Consider the following 19,430-nt stretch of genomic DNA (forward strand, 5'->3'; position numbering starts at 1 on the left):
TTGCACCAGATGCGCATTTCGACAATACATGTCTCTTCGGTGATGCTCGTGGCCAAAATATTTGAAATCCAAAACTTATATAAAAGATGAAGAGCTATAATCCAAAAGGTCCAAAAAGTATAGCCAAATCTGTGAAAGGAATCAGAGCTTTGCACGAGGGAGATACATTCCTTAATTTATCTTAATTTCTTATATTTTGTAACAGCAAATTTTAATAACACAAAAAAAATCCGTATTTTCATGCAAGTACCGAAGTACTGGCTACTGTGCTGGTGATACCCTCGGGGACTGATAGTCCACCAGCAGAGGCATCGACCCAGTGGTAGTAATAAAATTAACGGTACCAATTTTCTTGCACCAGATGTGTAAAAGTCACTGACAAAGGATTCACGTGAACTTGGCGACTGCATTGTAATTACCGGTACATCTTTATATAAATATTGTATGATATTCTGAACTTCAAGTAAGGTGAAACATTTTGCTTAGTGCATCTCCAAGTATACATGTCTCTGAAAAGTATTTCAAAAATGTCAAGTTTTGAAAACAGTTCATTTATAATAATGACCATATCAATGATAATTATTGTCAACACAGAAGTACTGACTACTGGACTAAGCCGTGTGTGTCAATAAAATGTTTTGGAGTTTTCATCAATGACGTGCTGCACATTGATATGGTCATTATTATAAATGAACTGTTTTCAAAACTTGACATTTTTGAAATACTTTTCAGAGACATGTCCCCGAGGGTATCACCAGCACAGTAGCCAGTACTTCGGTATATGGAAAGGAAATGCCTATAAATTATATATTTTTCATTTGGAAATCCAAAGTTAACTCCCTATATCCGATTTCCCAACCATTCGAAATCGTTGCCAGTTCAGTATAGCTTTTTTGTTTTAATCCAGTTTCAATGCAATACAAGTAGTATTGTCAATTTAAAAAAGAAGTTAACCCAGCAATCTTACGTTGCTTTATAATAAATGTATTGTTATAGATGTTTATTATCAATGAAAGCAATGAGGTGTTTTATTATCTTGTTCAACAACATTTTGTAAAAAAGTAGAAAAGCCGGTTTTAAAATCAGTATACAATGTTTTATAATACATGAAAATATGGAGAAATCTGGACCTTATATTTCAACAGTGTATTACATAAAAACAAGAGAGAAGAGTTGTAGTTTCAGAACAGGTATTGGAGGAAGTGTGGAATCTGAAGGTATTATTCTTTTCTTGCGGGTGTGGGTGTATTATATTTTGTCCTAACTAAGTTTTTAAGCTTCAATTTTACGTTTTACTTTCAATCCCATACGTGCTGCTATCCGATGAGGATTCCGATTTTGGACAGTCCAATTTGTGATCATTTGTCAATAGGTTGAGCAGTGGATGAGATCGAAATTTATTTGATAATCTTTTAAATATGAATGAAAAATGTAGCCCATATAAACATGAAATTCATTCACTTCAATAATGAAGCTCTGGTTATTTTAGATAGTGGTCTACCAAATACAACATATGATCTTCCTCGTCCTTCAGAGAGGAATGTTGATCTTACTAGAAAAATACCTCTATAAATGTCCAAAACAACCGATTACACCACTATTTGGATTTCCTACTTTCGGTGATTTATTTGATGGAACTGAAAAATTAAAACCAGTTCTAAAAAAGGTGCCAAGTGAGGTTGTAGCAATTCATGAACAAGGTAAGCATGAAAAGCATGAAATTCAAATATTTGCTAGATATGACATTATTTCAAGAAACATGTTTGTTTATGAAAATTCGCTAAATTACCCTTTTTTAAGGGTTCGTGTTGTTCAGTCTGTATATTGTTTTGTCAAAGAGGGGCGAAAGATACCAGAGGGACAGTCAAACTCATAGATCGAAAATAAAGTAACAACACAATTGCTACAAAATAAAAGACTAACAGTCAAATAATAGTACACAAGACACAACAAAAAAAACTAGACTAAGCAACACGAACCCGGCCAAAAACTTTGGGTGATCTCATGTGCTCCAGAAAGGTAAGCAGATCCTGCTCCACATGTGGCACCCATCAAGTTGCTCATGTTATTACAAACCCCGGTAAAATAGTCTAATTCGGTATGTCATATTGGTGGTGTAACTGTTCTTAACTATACAGGCAGTATCGAAGTTTGTGGGAGAGTCAAAGAAATACCATCTACTATCAAACGAATGGACGGTTTAATGTCACAAGATTTCTACACAACATTATATACAAGCTTGGAATGATCCAATAAATTTGCAGAATTTAGAATTAAATTTGGTGGAGCACTTAGACATAATTATTTCAGCTGTAAGTTAGTTCATTTATCACACCGATATAATTACTCTCTTGATAAATATTTGAAGGAGTCTTTTGGCAAATGATTGTAACTTGACGAGTGATATCCATTGACGAACAATTGTAACTTATCATATGTTTTATGTGTTTGTTGAAGGGAGTATATTGACGGGTGGTTGAAACTTTTAATTGATCCGCTCTTGCACTGTATCTTTCTTCAATTCTTCAAACACTACTTTTTATCCTTGTAGGTTGTCGTTTTGATGACATCATTTTTGTTGGCTCCTATGTTATATTTGGAATGTTCCTCGTGAGTGCAGGTAATATTTTTTTAATAAATCTATCTTTCAAAATGTTTCATAATAATAATGTTTCCAACTACTAACTATTATGATTGGCTGAAGTCCTTGGCCTTACTTGGTAGCACGATTCGATTGTCGCTTACAATCAACGCGCTGTGAATAAATTATACATAAAGAACAAATTCTATATTTTACAATGAACTATTATATCTAAATATATATGATCAGCATACTAGTAATATTAACAGCAGTTCAACATAGAACCCTATGGGGAAAAACCAGAAAAAAACTTTTTGTCAGAAAACACTGTCAAACATCCTAACATACTATCCACACTGATATGTGTCCACACTTGTAAAAAAAATATGGAGTATTTCGTCGATTATTTATACTACTTGCTTATGTAACTCATCTTTAGTGATGATACCATAGAAAACACATCCGATATACCCATACTATATACTCGCATCCATCCATATTGAACATTTTCCTACACACATGTATAAATTATGCATACATTAGTCTAATTATAATTGCAAGTAGAGTTACATTGCTTAATTTAATGTTTATTTAAAATTATTAATTTCATGTATTTGTATTTGTAGGAGCGTACAATTATTTGTCGTGCAGATCAGACATACTAACCAACATTTACTTAATCACGGACAGGGTTCTATCGGTGTTTGTCTTCCCTGTTCTTGTTCTTAACTGGAAAGTAAGAGTTGGTGGTTGTATAAATGAGTCGTCCAAAGTAGACCCAGGAACATTTTTGTATTTTGTTTTGGTGGTTAGGATCATGTAAGTACATTGAACATTTGTAAAAAGCCTATATTCTAAAGAAAGAACGTTATTCAAAATTAACTAAAAATATTTTGCTACTCTTATTTACACAACTGAGCACTTTGTTTTTCAGGTGCTGTGATGTTGTATTATAATGTCAACGGGATTCCAGAGAAGTATACCCGTCAAGTAGGCTATTATTTGTCATATACAACTATCATCCTAGAGTGGAGTTTTCTACTTCTAACAATATTTATTCCGCTGATGTTGTACGGTGTCGCTTATAACTTTGCACCTTATTACAATACGCATAAAAGACAATTAGGATTTAATCGATGGGAATGATAACTAGTGAGGCACCTCATTGGGATGTCCAAGTAATCACATATTCACAAATTGTTAACTAATATAATTACATAATCATCAATTATTTTTTAAAACAAGATAATCAAATAATCAGAAATACACTCCTAGATCATCAAGTAATCAAATAATCATGAACTTTGTCTGGTAATCAAGTAATCACTATAAAATCGACCAAGTAATCACATAATCAAAAAACCCATGAGGAGGATCACTATAGTTTCTTTGTTTACTCAACATTTACTGCACATGCATTTATTGTGGTCTTATGGAATTATTACAGTTCTCTGTTTGGACGGTTCCAATCCTGGAATGTGAAGGACCAGTCTCCGAGAACACAAACACAGTCTAGCTGTGCAGTATCAAACTTTTTGCATCGAATTGTAGAAAATATTCTCTTCCTTACTTGTTCTGTTAGACAAACGTAAAACACAAAGTTGTCAAAACCTTGAATACTGTCTCCAATTCCCTGTTAAATAAATATGACAGATGGAAAAAAATTACCGAATATGAATGGATTGAACATTAACCATGCAATTTGGATACAAATGAAGTAAGTCGCCATGACATTGTGGTAGCTGTAATATTTAAAATGTGAAGGTGCAGTGTAATTGTAGCTATGTTGGATAGAGATCGCCATTATGCAAGTACACGTATACAATGTAACATGCACATTGCTAAAACGTTCATTGATATTGGAACATTCATAACCGAAATAAAAGATGAATATTGGTCTGTTGTTTTTTTTTTGGTTCTTATATTGCCTCAACTTTCAAAAAGTTACAGACTTTGCAAAGAGATTTTTTCAACCCGAATTGAGTTAACAGATGTGTTGATATTCTTGCATAATCACGGGTGTCATTCGGTTTATCGAGAGAAATGGGCGTGAAAGAATATCTAACGGCGGTCAAGTATTGAGAGACGATCGTGAAAGTTCTGGTAACGGATCGTGAAAGAAATTTAATCGAGAAGACATATGAAAGGTCAGTAAATATTCTAATTTAATTAATTACACAGACACATTTACGACAAAATAAAACTGTCTGTCAAAATGGTTCAACATTATGATCAGTATGTCAGAATATCCAGTTTCAAAAGTACACAGTTATTACAAAACGACAAAAGGCAGATTGCTTCTCGACATTTCAATGACATAAAAAATGTAAACAAACACGATTTTTTCACAAATTCGACTGGATAAACTACCTTTATCAAAATAAGGGCATTGTATTTGAATTAATTAAACAGTTCTCATAGTTATTTTGTATAAATATAATCTGAAACTTGGTTAATAAAGAACTATTCACACAAAATTGATTTTTTGGATCGTGAAAGATCACGTACCGCATTTTTGAAGATCGTGAAAAGGATCGTGAAAGATCTGATGCTACGAAGACGTTCACATTATTCTTCCTTTAAATGATGATTGATATTTGTTAACTGTCTGTTGTTATGATTGTAAGGTGTATATTTTCGACTTGTGCAAGGTTTCAACTAACATTGAACTCATTATCATGCATCATTCGGCAATGTTTGTTTTATGTTGTTTGGCCTTTTGAATATATACATGTATGCAATAGCGACAATATGTTTCGTGTATGGTGTACATGTCTGTCTTCATGTTTCTTATATGACCATGATGACTTCAATTTTGTTTGATTTATTAAATGATAGAAAGATGTCTATGTCTGGCTGTCGGTCAGGGTTCATATACTTTTGACCTTATGTTTCGAATTAATTGGCCAAGCACAACTTTTACATTTGTCAGTTTCTAAGGCACTGTAAAGATCGGAACACATTAATTTGGTGTACGGGATATTTGTAGAGATCTGTATGGCATAGTTCATCTGACCTTGACCTTTTTTATGAAACATTGATAATCTTAAGCGCATTTGACACTTCTAGTAAAACCCTTTATATTATAGACGTTCAACAAATATACTATCATAAGTAAAGCAACCAAGACATTACAGCATTTGCGATGGTATTCTATAATATGTACTATAAAGTTAAATCAATCCTTGTCTGCGTTGTTTATAAAGAACTTAAAAAGTTCTGTTGCACAAAATGTTGGTTATCGTTCAATCCAATATTACACATGAAATGTGCTGTTTTTGCGATGATTTTTTGTTTGATTGATAACATTTTGGTTTAAACGTTGCATATCCATATTATTGGCTAACTAGTGTTTGTGTGCGTGAAGTGCACTAGACCGATTCAAAGAGCTGAATCGTTCACACTTATTTAGACACGTTATTAGTTGGGTTTTTTTAACTTTCGAGGTTAAGTGTTGAATAGAAAAAAAAGATAATAGCTTTAATGTTCATCCTTATAAAAATAGTTACAGGCTTCAACCACTTGCAGATTTATTAAATGGTAAAAGAAATACTGATTTCTGATTACTAGTATAAAGTCTGGTCACGCATTTTCTTTCACGATCGAAACAATACGTTGCCTGATCTTTCACGATCAAGTTTGATGGAAATTTAAGAAATTCAAGGTTTTCATAAACAAATTAACGCTTTTAATGGAAGAACATACTTTAATTTTACTGTACTATCAGATAGACCAAAGATTAAATTTCAAATATATCATGATATTCTGAAATATGACCATTATAGGTACACAAAGCGTGTTATTTGTAATTAATTTCATAGACACGCATTGCGCCTTTTGTGTTTTTTCAAAAAGTACTTCATATTTTCTTTATCTTCTTTCACAGTTATGTTGAAGAAGTTATACCATTTTGACAGACATATTTTTTTGTTCGGATTTGTTCCGCGTTTTGAAAATTTAGCGATTTTTTCAAAGATTCTGAACTAAAATGTACTTTAAATGCCTTTCACGATCCGTTACCAGAACTTTCACGATCGTCTCTCAATACTTGACCGCCGTTAGATATTCTTTCACGCCCATTTCTCTCGATAAACCGAATGACACCCGTGATTTCCATCCGACGCAGCTCAATTTTGATATTGCGTAGATATGAAGGACAAGCATTTCGTTTTCCCAACAATAACATTGTAAACGTTCTTATTAAAAAAAAAGTTGGGATCAGTTTGATAAACCTTTTTAAAAAAAAGTTTGAACGAAATCGAATTTGTAAGTGTTACGTTGAACTTCTTGAAAAAATGTAGATGAAAAATTTGATTACTGCTACACATTTGTTCATCAGATGTAGAAGGATTTGAACTTATTAAAATGGAACTTATAATACTTATAAGGGATTATTCAAGTCCAAAAATAAGTTCACACGGAATTAAAATGTTTGTCATAAGAGCAAAATTAATACAAATGTAAAGTATAGTGTTAACTTGCTTATATGTCATTGTATTTTTTTATTCTTCCAACCAATTCATTTAATACTGTAATGTGTGCGTTTGAATTACCTTTATACCAATTATTGTGTTGCATTGCAATAACTGTTTTATAGGTTAATTTAAAGCTGCTCATATTTCATTAATTTTGATGCCTCCAAGCAACATCCCGTTTACGTAATACTTAAATGTCACGGTGCTTTAGAATTAACTGCATACGCAACATATTTTATTTCGGCAAAAACCATTTTTAATTAGGGTTTTATGTATGTTATATATTCAGATATAGAACTTTCAATAAAACCTTATTCATTCAACCAAGGATTTGTATAGTACAAATCCTTGATTTAATTAAAATTAAAATTAAAAGAGGTACACATAATAAATCAGCACATGAAAAAAGCAGTACTATACATGTACCGTAGTTCAAACAAGGTGGTAAAACACAGGTGTTTGGTTTAAATTTAAGTCTAAAGCATTAAAACCCTGATAAGGGGACGACCATTTGATATTCTGGGGGGGGGGGGGGAGGGGCAGGAGGATTTTGAAAATAGATAACTCAGCCATGATAATCACAAAAATAAATGGTTTGTTCTGTGGTAGTTTGAAAATAAATTACCTGACTGGCAATGTATTGAAAATAAATAACTCAGCAGGTCTAATCGAAAGTACGAGATGGCACCAGATTCTTCGTAAATTCATCTTTTCCCCAAAAAAAATCGTAAAACACTTCCTATTTTTTTTAATAATAAAAGACTGTTTTTTACTGTATCATTCACATTGGTCTTATGATGTTGTCCCTACAAACTTAAGTCTTACACTGAATTTATACATTTTGCTTTGAGACCAAAATATTGTCAAAAAGTTATTAATACAAAACTTGCATTTTCAGATTATGAAAGGGTCTTCGGAACACTCAGAAAGCATGATTTTGCATCATTTGTTCTATAGCTTCTCGGGCCTTCAGTGGCTCCATAACCCTTTAAACCAATACTTTTAAAAGAGGCAAACTTTAATACTGTGTATGTATACAATACATGTATATGCAGTTGGGAATATAAAAGATTCATTTCTGCAGATGATGATGATTAATTCTGATTAAAATGGTACATATCAATGACTTGACTATACATTTATTATTTATAATAAACAAATCATTTAAAACTTGTATGTTTTCGAATATCATAAATATAGTTGTGAAATGCAGTCCCTTGCTTTAATGAAAATGAAAAATCTTGCTTCAATAGTGCAGAAAATGAATAATCTGTCCTCTTAGTTTACAAAAATAAATAACCGATCAAAAGCAAATCCACCTGCCCCCCCCCCCCCCCCCCCCCCAGAATATCAAATGGTCGTCCCCTAAGCATAGCCATTGAACATGTTGAAGCACTTTTATTTTTGTAAAATGATATAGTATCTGTATAAAAAAGTGTTCACTATGCAGTGGCGAAAATATTAGACCTCAGGCACCGATTATTTTTAAATAAAAAAATATACATTTTGATCGAGAACAATGTCTTTCATGATTCTTCTATATACTCTTATTCATATTTATTTATTAATACTTATATACAATTTTGAAATCTAAAATGTAAAAGTGAAATAACACTTTAGATGTAGCATCGTACATATCCCCATTTATATTAAGGACAAAACAAGCAATGATTAGTTTAATATTTTTTAAGGAAAAAAAATATTGTTATAAAAAAATATTATCTCCCGGGCGCTAATTTTCTTCTCCAGGCGCTAATTTTCCTTCCCCTTGCGCTTTTTCTTTTCCCGGGCGCTCCCGGGCGCTTTTTAGTAGGACCGCGAAATTAATAATCTTTTCTATCGTTTTCTAGCAAAGGGGAAATAACCAGCATTTTATTTTCCCGCCTTTTCATCTTCCAGAAGCTGAAACTCTGAAAATGAGAATAGAATGGATTTGTTTCCTGATGTGTAAGTAAAGGCATAGTCTCATAGAAAATACTTACAATAGTTGCACAATTCCACAAACATAATTTTAAACAATATTATTCCATCTGAATCTGAATCTGAATAAATACGTTGAAGGGCCAGTATAGAGGGGGGATAGGACCTTTATCGGGCCTCCGGGATCGGATGTTTTTAAGCTCGGGATTTCAGGATTGACCCTTTCGTGTTCCGGGAATTCGTTTTTCGAATTTCGGGATGTCGGGATTTAAATTTATTTAATATCGGGACCTCGGGATTTCTAGTATTTAATCCCGGGATTTCGGTATCAGGACCCCTCCTACCCATCCCCAGTATATATATATGGCATCAGTGGCAACGGGTCCAACGTTGTGAGAGCCACCGAAGTTGAATCACCGGCTGTTGTTTTGAGCAAATTTGTCTACAATGCATACCTGTCAACCTGTGACGATGAAAATGCAGGTCATGACCTGCATTGAAGAATCAAATCTCAGGTCATAACGCGTACAAACTTTTTCGAGCTGAATTTCAGTATTTATGGTACATTTTCTTATAATGTATATCAAAGATACCAAAACATCAATGCATGTTCACTTGGTTAAGTCATTTTAAATCTTATTTATTATTATTTCATTACACTTTTAAAGATTTTTATTAACTTGTGTATCACAGTCTTATGTCCTTCACTTTTGTCATCATCTAAAATTTATTTTTCAACTGTATTTTTAAAATGAGTCTACTAGCCTTTAAACACACCATGTAGAGGTATTACATGAATGAACATTTATCTCTCAATTTACAAGGAAATTAGACTATGATAAAATATAGTAATACAGTTAAAGGAAGTATAAATGTAAAAAATAATTTTCAACTTTTTTTTAAAAATTGTATAAAGGTATAAAAATAATGAAAAGTTATTTTTCAATATGTATTTGAATTTTATATTATTATGATTTAATCTTTTTCACGTAAATATAAGGAATAATTTTGAATGGTGACAAATAAGGGGAAGTAACTCTTAGTTGAAATATCTTTGTAAAACAACAGGGCAATTTATTTACGACCTAAAGCTAAGGTAATTGGTGTTAATCAACAGTGTGTTTGACACCAAAGCTTTCAAGTGAAGCCATGCACTTAATGGGTCACTTTATTTGACAGTTTACATAGCTAGATGAACTGCATGTTCATGGAAGAATTACGAATTTGCCGGTATTTCAAAGGAATATTACTTATGAAAATCAATCTCAAGGCTAAGAAATACGGGTGAAATCGGTTCATTTTCGGAATTTCCGGGTTATTTCAATGACCCGGCGGGTGATACGGGTGATCCCTCAGAATTGTGAAAATCTCGGGTCACACCCGCAGAATCCGGGTCAGTTGACAGGTATGACAATGTATGTTGTTTTATAGTCCCTAAATTGTTTTGATTTAATTTGTCGGTTTGGTCTGGGAACAGTATACCTAACATATATGTTCCTGGTTTGGTCTCTCTTTGACTAATACTGAGTCTTGTGGTATAACTGGTACCAACTCCCCGGCCACCTTGTAGAGAAAAGTTAGTCTACTGTGACGACGTCTGTTTTCCAGTGTTGGAAGTTTTAGTTCATTCATAAGTCTCCTTATACTTCCTTCCTTTCTGCTTTTATAATCCCCACTGATGAAACGCACTGCTTGTCTCTGTACTCGTTCAAGTGCATTAGTGTCCTTGATTAAGTAAGGGTCCCAGACTATGGACGCATATTCTAGAAGTGACCGGATAAGTCCTATATACGCCTGTTTCCTGCAATCCTTATGACAGTGGCGGTGGTTTCGTCGTAAGAAGCCTAGAGTGGAATAGGCCTTTTTCACGGTTTTGGCGATGTGGGGCCCCACCTCAGATCATCTAAGATAATTACACGGAGATACAGATTTTGTTGTACCTCACCTGTTGCAGGATGTGATTGTCCAGTTTATAAAAATGAGATGATTTGTTGTTGACGCTCATCAGGTAACATTTTTTGGCATTAAATCTCATACCCTATTTTTTGGCCCATTCTCCCAATGAACAAGGTTGTTTTGTAGTAGTTGGTGGTCCTGTTGTGTTTGGACTTTCCCATATAGAAGGCAATCTTCTGCGAATACTCTGACTTGAGATTTGACAGTTTCAGGTAAGTCATTAATGTGGCATAAGAACAGCAGCTGTCCTAATACCGTGCCTTGAGGTACTCCTGATGCTACACCTACCGAGTCAGAATTTTTGCCATCTACCAAGACTCTCATAGATCGTTGTGTCAGGAACATGTTGAGCCAATCTAGTATTTGACCATCAATACCATAACTTTCAAGTTTGGCTAACAGTCTTTTGTGTGGGACCGTATCGAAGGCTTTAGAGAAATCTAGTATTACTATATCAGTCTGCAGGCCTTTGTCATGAAGTTGGAATAAATTGTTCATCATGGTTAGAAGCTGTGTTTCACAGGAGAAACCTGAACGGAAGCCATGCTAGAGAGATGCGAGTATGTTGTTCCTTTCTAGGTGTGTCAGGATGTGTTTACATATAACATGCTCAAGCAGCTTGCAGGTAACGCAGGTAAGAGAAACCGGTCTATAGTTCTCTGGTGTGTTTATATTTCTTTTTTTAAATACAGGAGTGATATTTGCATTTACCCAATTAGTAGGTAGAGTGCCAGAGTTTATGGATTGCTTGAAGATGTGTCGCAGCCCAGGTGCTAGTTGTTTACAGCAGTTTTTCAAGACAATGTTTGGTAAATTGTCTGGCCCAATGGCTTTAAATGGCTTTATATTCTTCAAGAGTTTTTCGACTCCGTCTGTTGTTATTTTTAGCGGTGGTATTGATTTGCCAACTTTCTTATCTATCTTTGGTGTTGCATTTAGAGTGTCTTTTGTAAAAACTGATTCAAATTGGTTTAAAAGAATATTAGCTTTCTCCTTGTTGTCGTTTACAAGTGCTCCATTCTGTTTCATTGCTGGTATGCCAATGTTTTCCTGTCGTCTGGATTTAGCATAACGCCAGAATGGTTCTGTGTTGTTTTCTTGTGGACCTTGGTAAATGGTGTTGTTGATATAATTGATCTCTGCTTTCTTAAATTCTTTTTTGCACTTTTTTTGGAAGCTCTTGTAGTCATTCCACTGTTTAGATCTTTTAGCATGCTTATAGAGTTATTTTGCGTTTTAATATAATTAGATCTGGCTTTGATTTCTGTTAAGCCATGGCAACGATTTTCTAGATGTGCATACCTTTGACGGGGTGTATTTGTCAATAATTGTGAATATATATTACATAAAGATAGATTTGCTAACTTTTCAAAATGCCAATGGGTGTTTTGCGTGCAAGATGGTTTAATATTTTAGTCCTTAAAAAACTCGTCGTTGTCCGTTAACTTTTACAAAAATCTTCTCTTCTATATCTACATCGTACGATGAAACATCAGTACAATGATGACTATACATCGGCGCGTCACACTTAATTAAATATAACAATCGGCCTAGCCACAATCAGATGTGCATTTTGTGTTTCACATGAAGTCAAAAATGAGTATCACCTCAGGGAAAAACTTGATATTTTGGTTCAAAAATGGTTTAAATTATGAAAAATTGCCATTGGTGGCCTTCAGCTGCTTTCTACTCTTTGGTCGTATTGTTGTCTCTTTGACACATTCACCATTTCCATTCTCAATTTTATGTATTGCAAAAAGTATTATTTTTTGAAAGTATATTAAGAAAAATTGTAACTCTGCTTCATTTTTTCAATATGGAATGTAGTTATATATATATTACAGATTACAAATGTGTCGAGGTTTGTGATTGGATAACAACACAGAGATGTCAGTATATATTCAGGAAACTGCTGGGGTATATACAACATTTTTATCCCCAATTGGAACCTAAAAACGTCATCATAACACCAGTTACTATGTGACGTAGTCAAAAGCTATCAGACTGTCAGAGGCTCACAGAGGGAAAATAATGACGTGCTTCAGTCAATAATACATTTTTGATACAAAATCACGCAATTTACACTTTTAATACTTAAATATAATGTTAAAAGTGTTATTATAAATTATTACATACACGATAAAATTATGTTCACAGCAAATTAGAAAATCCTTCACGTATGCTGAACATATCAGGTTGGGTTTTTCAATTTATATGTGTTGTCAACAAATACCTGCACTGGAAAATAACATTAAGTCGGGGGTAATCCGTAATATATGTGTAATTCAGGTCTCAGAAAGGGTATATACCGGGAATGTCACAGTTTTTACCCTTTCTGAGACCTGAATAACATATAATATTAAGGCCTAAATTAATATATTGTTTGTTTCCCCAATCCCGACCCTGCCAAGCCAGGTGTGGGTATAGTATAGGTAGCTAGGTAGGGAAATCATTTTATTTTTAGCTCACCTGGCCCGAAGGGCCAAGTGAGATTTTCCCATCACTTTGCGTCCAGCGTCCGTTGTCGTCGTCCATTGTCCGTCATCGTTAACTTTTACAAAAATCTTCTCCTGAAACTGCTGGGCCAAATTAAACCAAACCTGGCCACAATCATCATTGGGGTATCTAGTTTAAAAAATGTGTGGCGTGACCCCCCCAACCAACCAAGATGGCCGCCATGGCTAAAAATAGAACATAGGGGTAAAATGCAGTTTTTGGCTTATAACTCAAAAACCAAAGCATTTAGAGCAAATCTGACATTGGGTTAAATTGTTTATCAGGTCAAGATCTATCTGCCTTGAAATTTTCAGATGAATCCGACAACCCGTTGTTGGGTTGCTGCCAGAATTGGTAATTTTAGGGAATTTTTGCTGTTTTTGGTTATTATCTTGAATATTATTATAGATAGAGATAAACTGTAAACAGCAATAATGTTCAGCAAAGTAAGATTTACAAATAAGTCAACATGACCAAAATGGTCAGTTGACCCCTTTAGGAGTTATTGCCCTTTATAGTCAATTTTTAACCACTTTTCGTAAATCTTAGTAATCTTTTACAAAAATCTTCTCCTCTGAAACTACTGGGCCAAATTAATCCAAACTTGGCCACAATTATCTTTTAGGTTAGTAGTTTGAAAAATGTGTCATTATGTAGTGACATTGCAATGTCAATAGAATTTGATAACGCAATGTCAATTGCGAGATATGTTTACAACTGCTACGTCAACTGCAAATATTAAAGAATTATAGTCTTTGTATACGGTCGATACAAGGATATATTGACCTGAATGAAGTATATTGACTGAGGACGAAGTGCTAGGTCGATATACTAAATCTTTTGGTTGATAAATCCTGTTTTGACCTCATATGTAGGCTTTAATTGTTATGTTAATAATTTCCAACTATACTTGTATCAAAATCGTCATTTGGAACTTCATAGATACTTTGTATACTGTCTCCTAGACATTAACTATCATTTACTTTTTTTTATGCTTTTTTTATACATCTTATGTATTTGAAGGTTTTTCTTCTTCAATTAATCGATCATAGATATTTTTTTATCAAACTTTTTAACAATAACATGAAATTCATTACATGACGTCACAAAGTATGTCGGTTTTTAGATATTCTAAAAATAACTGTGCAATATGCTTTTTGCTATCTGCAGTTTTCTATCTACATGTACCTTCGAAAATATAGTTTAACATGTGACTTTCCCTGAACGAATCAAGTTAGTTAAAATATACGAATTAATAATATTATAAAGTATCACACATGATCTTTATATCAGACTCAAAAGCTACATATGTCACATTGTGATAACCTATATAAAAAAAAGCTTTTTTAGTATATATATGATAAGTTCATTAAAGTTTTATTTTATTAATTAGCATGAACGTTGAGTATATAGTCCCTGCACTGTGTGGTTGTTGTTGCCAACACTTAGTTTCATTTAGATGTTAATTTTTAAACATCAATAATCATCATGATCATGTCAAAACTGAATATTATTTTTTTTATTTGAAGATATACAGAGTAAAGTTTTTAAAATACATATATTTCCATTTTTATGTATTTTACTGATGAATGGACTTTTTCACAGGTAATATTTAGATGCCAAACATATCTTCACCAAACTTGAAAATTCCAACATTACTCAAATTTTTCCAAGTCTTTAGTTTCCTATTTTATGTTTGTGTTCTTATTGTTTGTCTTCTGCTGGGATTTTTCTTTTTTAACAATGGCATTTCCAGTTTATTTTTCGAGTTTGAATGTCCCTTTGGTATCTTGTGCCTCTTTTTTAGCAATGTTAATTTGATCATATTGATATCAAACTAATCTGAATTATCATTTATGTAGAGATCATGTTTAATTTGTAGAATTGTCATTTTAATGGAATACATTGGGGTCAGTAAAAAAATATTTCGAACACAGTTTTTATAACTTTTTCTTTATTGTAGCATTACTGTGTAGCTGTACAGGTCAGAACTGCACTGTAACCTTGATGGCATCAGGAGTGGGTGATACTATGAATTCTATATGTAGATACTCCAAGGTGGAAGATGTCAGGATCACTACTTCCATCAAGTCAGACTGTCGCATAACCATTATAATGCATGACTGGGAAATTTATATTCACAAAAATGGTACCCAATATATTCTCCTGATGGAATCTATTAATGCATCTCTACCAACTCTCTCCATTGCCAGAGATGAACTATTGAAAGAAGATCAAGTAGGGAATTCAGGAAGAGGAATTTTTGCTGCCAAGCTTTATTTTTATTTTTTGCTGGATGATTTTTCAGATACAAAAAAATTAGAAATTATGGTATGTTTTTAATTTAAGTTGATTAATTCTTTTTAACAATGGCAAGGACGTATATATGTTAGTTATACGTCCTTGACAATGGTAAATGAAATAATAACCGTGTGTAATGGCAGGTCATTATCCAGTCTGTGATTTTTACACTCCTGCATATATAGCTATTGAATATGCATGAATTGATAGATAAGAACAGCACTTAAAATTATATCATGTCTACGTCATCAGACATGATGCAAATTAAGACAGTTTATTGAAATACAACAGTTTATAGCAATTATCGTGGTGCCGTTAAATTCTCTCAGAATATAAATTGATCCTGTCTGGCTGACTTGTCAAAAGGACAAACGCATAGCTTTGAAATATAATAAACCAGGCATTTCAGGCTGCTCAAAGCTGATACTGCTTCAACATGTTCAAGATTGTATTTAAATTTGCACATGTCATAACATCAATTTTTTTACATATGTACATTGCAAACCCAATCAAAGTTTACCACAGATTCACCTGATAGTTTAAATACCTGTCCATTAAACTTTTGTCAGTTCTATTGTCCCATTGAACAAATACAACAGGTATAGTGTAGTTTATTCACTGGGACCTGAGTGAAAAATTAATCTACTAAATAGATAGAAATAACATGTTTATCATGCAAGTTTGTATTTATTATAAAATTATATTCAATCTGTTGAATGCAAACATTAATAAAAGTTGATTTCTGACAAAATTTTCAACATTATTCCTATATTTCACAAAAAAAACTAAAAAAGGTGATGTTTATATTACTGTGACTTGACAGTTAGTGTTGCTCTTCACCTATTGCAACTTATTCAAAATTTGCATAAAAACCAAATTGTTCAACTGGTCAGAAATTTGAACAAACTGCTGTAGAAAATCACCGTCAAGTTGCAAGGTGATAAAATAAAACATACTTACAATCCTATAAGGCTGTGTCACCAAACGTCATGTACAGTAAACTTGTTTTCAATTAGTTTAATGTACTGGACATTGGTTTCACATTAAATTTGTTCACATCTATACACCTTGTTTAATTACCTGTACATAAAATTTGTTCACACTTGCAAACTCTATGTCATTTAAATGTTCATTACGTAGAACTGAATGCAAAGTTTTCGGACAACTTTTCTAGCAGTAAGGGAACAACCATTTGACTTAAAATGGTGGTGAGGGAGGGGGGGGGGGGGGGGGGGGGGGATCGATGAAAATATTCTGTACCTCAATTGGATAAAAAAAAAAAAAAAAGTCCTACAGATGATACAAAAATATTCTATATCAAGAGTTTCCCCATACACTATAGTGTTAAATGTTGTTTATAAAAATTGATTACCAGCATCGAATAAAAAGACGGAATAAAACGTTTGCGGGGAAAAATTTCTGGCTCAGCTAAATTAACAAAATACCCCCCCCCCCCCCCTTTTTTTTTTAATTTAAGTGGTTGCTTCTCTATGAAACCTATTTTGATGATTTGCAGTAGTTTCAGAATAATAAATATGTCTCGATTAAGCATTCGAAAACGTAGACTGCAGCAGCGTGCTTACAGGCGAAGAATATATATTTTTATTCTCATAAAGCCAATGCATTACATCGGTACAGAGATTGAAGGAGAAGAAGGAATGATATATATTAGGGATCACTATATTCCTATATTTTCTGTTTGTTTCAAATGGTATTTCTTCTCCAAGGAGTATTTGGCAAAGGGAGGGGATAATGTTTGTTTTTTTAGTTTTAAGGGTTAAATTTAACGGATCAGAGATACATGTACTAGACAAACAACACATTTACCTCACACAAGTATTAAGTAAAGCATTTATGAGTGAATCGTTGTTTGAGTAAAGACCAGTGGCAAACATTTCTGTGCAAGTCAAGTCGATTTGGAAAGACCTTAAATTTAAAAAGAATTATGTGTTCGGCAATGATGCTGCTTTGAGTCTTGATAAGGGCTTAATAAAGCTACGTTAAGTTTAAAAAAAAACCAAATAAATATATCAAGTTTTATTAGACAAATATTTCTGAAAAGAACTTCATTAATAATTGTTATAAATATCAATTTTATTCAAAAATTGTTTCTTCCTTAAATATACACGGTGAAACTAATGTTTTAAATTCCTAGTTTTGTGTACACTTAATCTCCACAAGGCCTACATCGAGTATCGACTGCATGTAAACATTTGAGTTTTATCAATGGGAACGTAATTTTGTTTAGTTTACGTGTGAGTTACACTTACACAACACCGAGTTTAGGTCAATGTGAACACGGCCTAAGACTTTAACTCCACATTACTGTTGATGTGAAAATTCAGTCTGTCAGTTTGTAAAGATATATTATAGTCATTACCATGCAAAAGGTGAAATGTAATTTTGAATTGCTATAAAAACGTCCAAACTAAGCTTTCATGTAATTTTTTTTTTCGAAAAGTCTTCTATATTCACAAGAATCAGACATTATGTGAATTAAAACATTTTATATTCAGTAAAATATGTGTGAAATTACAATATGTTTGTAGGAAATTACCATGGGGAGATAATCATTTTTTCTTTCAAAAAGTCCTTATTCAAAATAATAAGGTTTTAGGTTATCTCCCCATGAAAACTTATCAATAATGTATTGTTATTTCACACATATTTTTCTGAATATATGATGTTTTAACTCAAATGATGTCTGATTCTTACGAATATAGTAGACTTTTCAAAAGAAAATTTATATAAAAGCTTAGTTTGGACATATTTATAGCAATTCAAAATTACATTTCACCTTTTGCATGGTAATGACTAATGTAACGGTACCAAAATTGCACCTATTGAGCAAAAATAAGAGCAGAAAATCATTCAAGATTTCCTAGAGACTAAACAATTTGTATTTTAATGATTTGATACTATGCACATCTTTCAACATAGGTAAACAAATTTAGATATGTCAGATATGCACAAAACCTAGCAAATTTACCTGACCATATCGAGAAATAGGTTTTTAGTCGGATCTTAACACGTACTTGTGATTTGTTTAAAACTGGTTTTGGTAAAAATAAACAAAGAAATGTCGAAATGTTCAGGACTTAATTTATTTCGGTAAGATGGTGCAAGCATACAATTTTTATTGCGTCTTACACTTTGAGAAGGGAATAATCTTTAACTACTTTATTCAAATATTGTGTAAAAACGTTAATTATGAGCTATGAAAGTCAAGTGGCTCAAGCATTTTTCTGAGGAAGTTAAGAAATTGCAAAGAAATAATTTTACGGTTGGTTAGCTTTCATTAGTCTTCACTATCTAAAGATTAACAACTTTTGGTTATATTTATAATTTAGAATCATCATTGAAGGTGGAGCACGATTGCACAGTTAATTAATTATATTGATGTGCCATTTGTATGCAAGAGTGACCATTCATTGCATAGGTTATTTTTGCCTGCCATAATGGTTGTTGTGTCAACATGACTTACTCTGTTTGGTGATCAGTTACTTTGTTGATCTTAGTTTCATTTTCTACTTGTGTTTGGTTCTCACTTAGAATTCATTGTTCTTCTATTGCATGGCAGCTGTAACATTGATCAGAGTTTATGTTGAAGCATTTGTTATGAGAGATGTGGTTGCATGTTGGACAAGCTTGTTTGTCATTAGTCATTACATCATTGCACACTAGACAATTTTCATCATCTA

The sequence above is a fragment of the Mytilus edulis genome, chromosome 4 (assembly GCF_963676685.1).
Source record: "Mytilus edulis chromosome 4, xbMytEdul2.2, whole genome shotgun sequence".
NCBI lineage: Eukaryota > Metazoa > Mollusca > Bivalvia > Mytilida > Mytilidae > Mytilus > Mytilus edulis.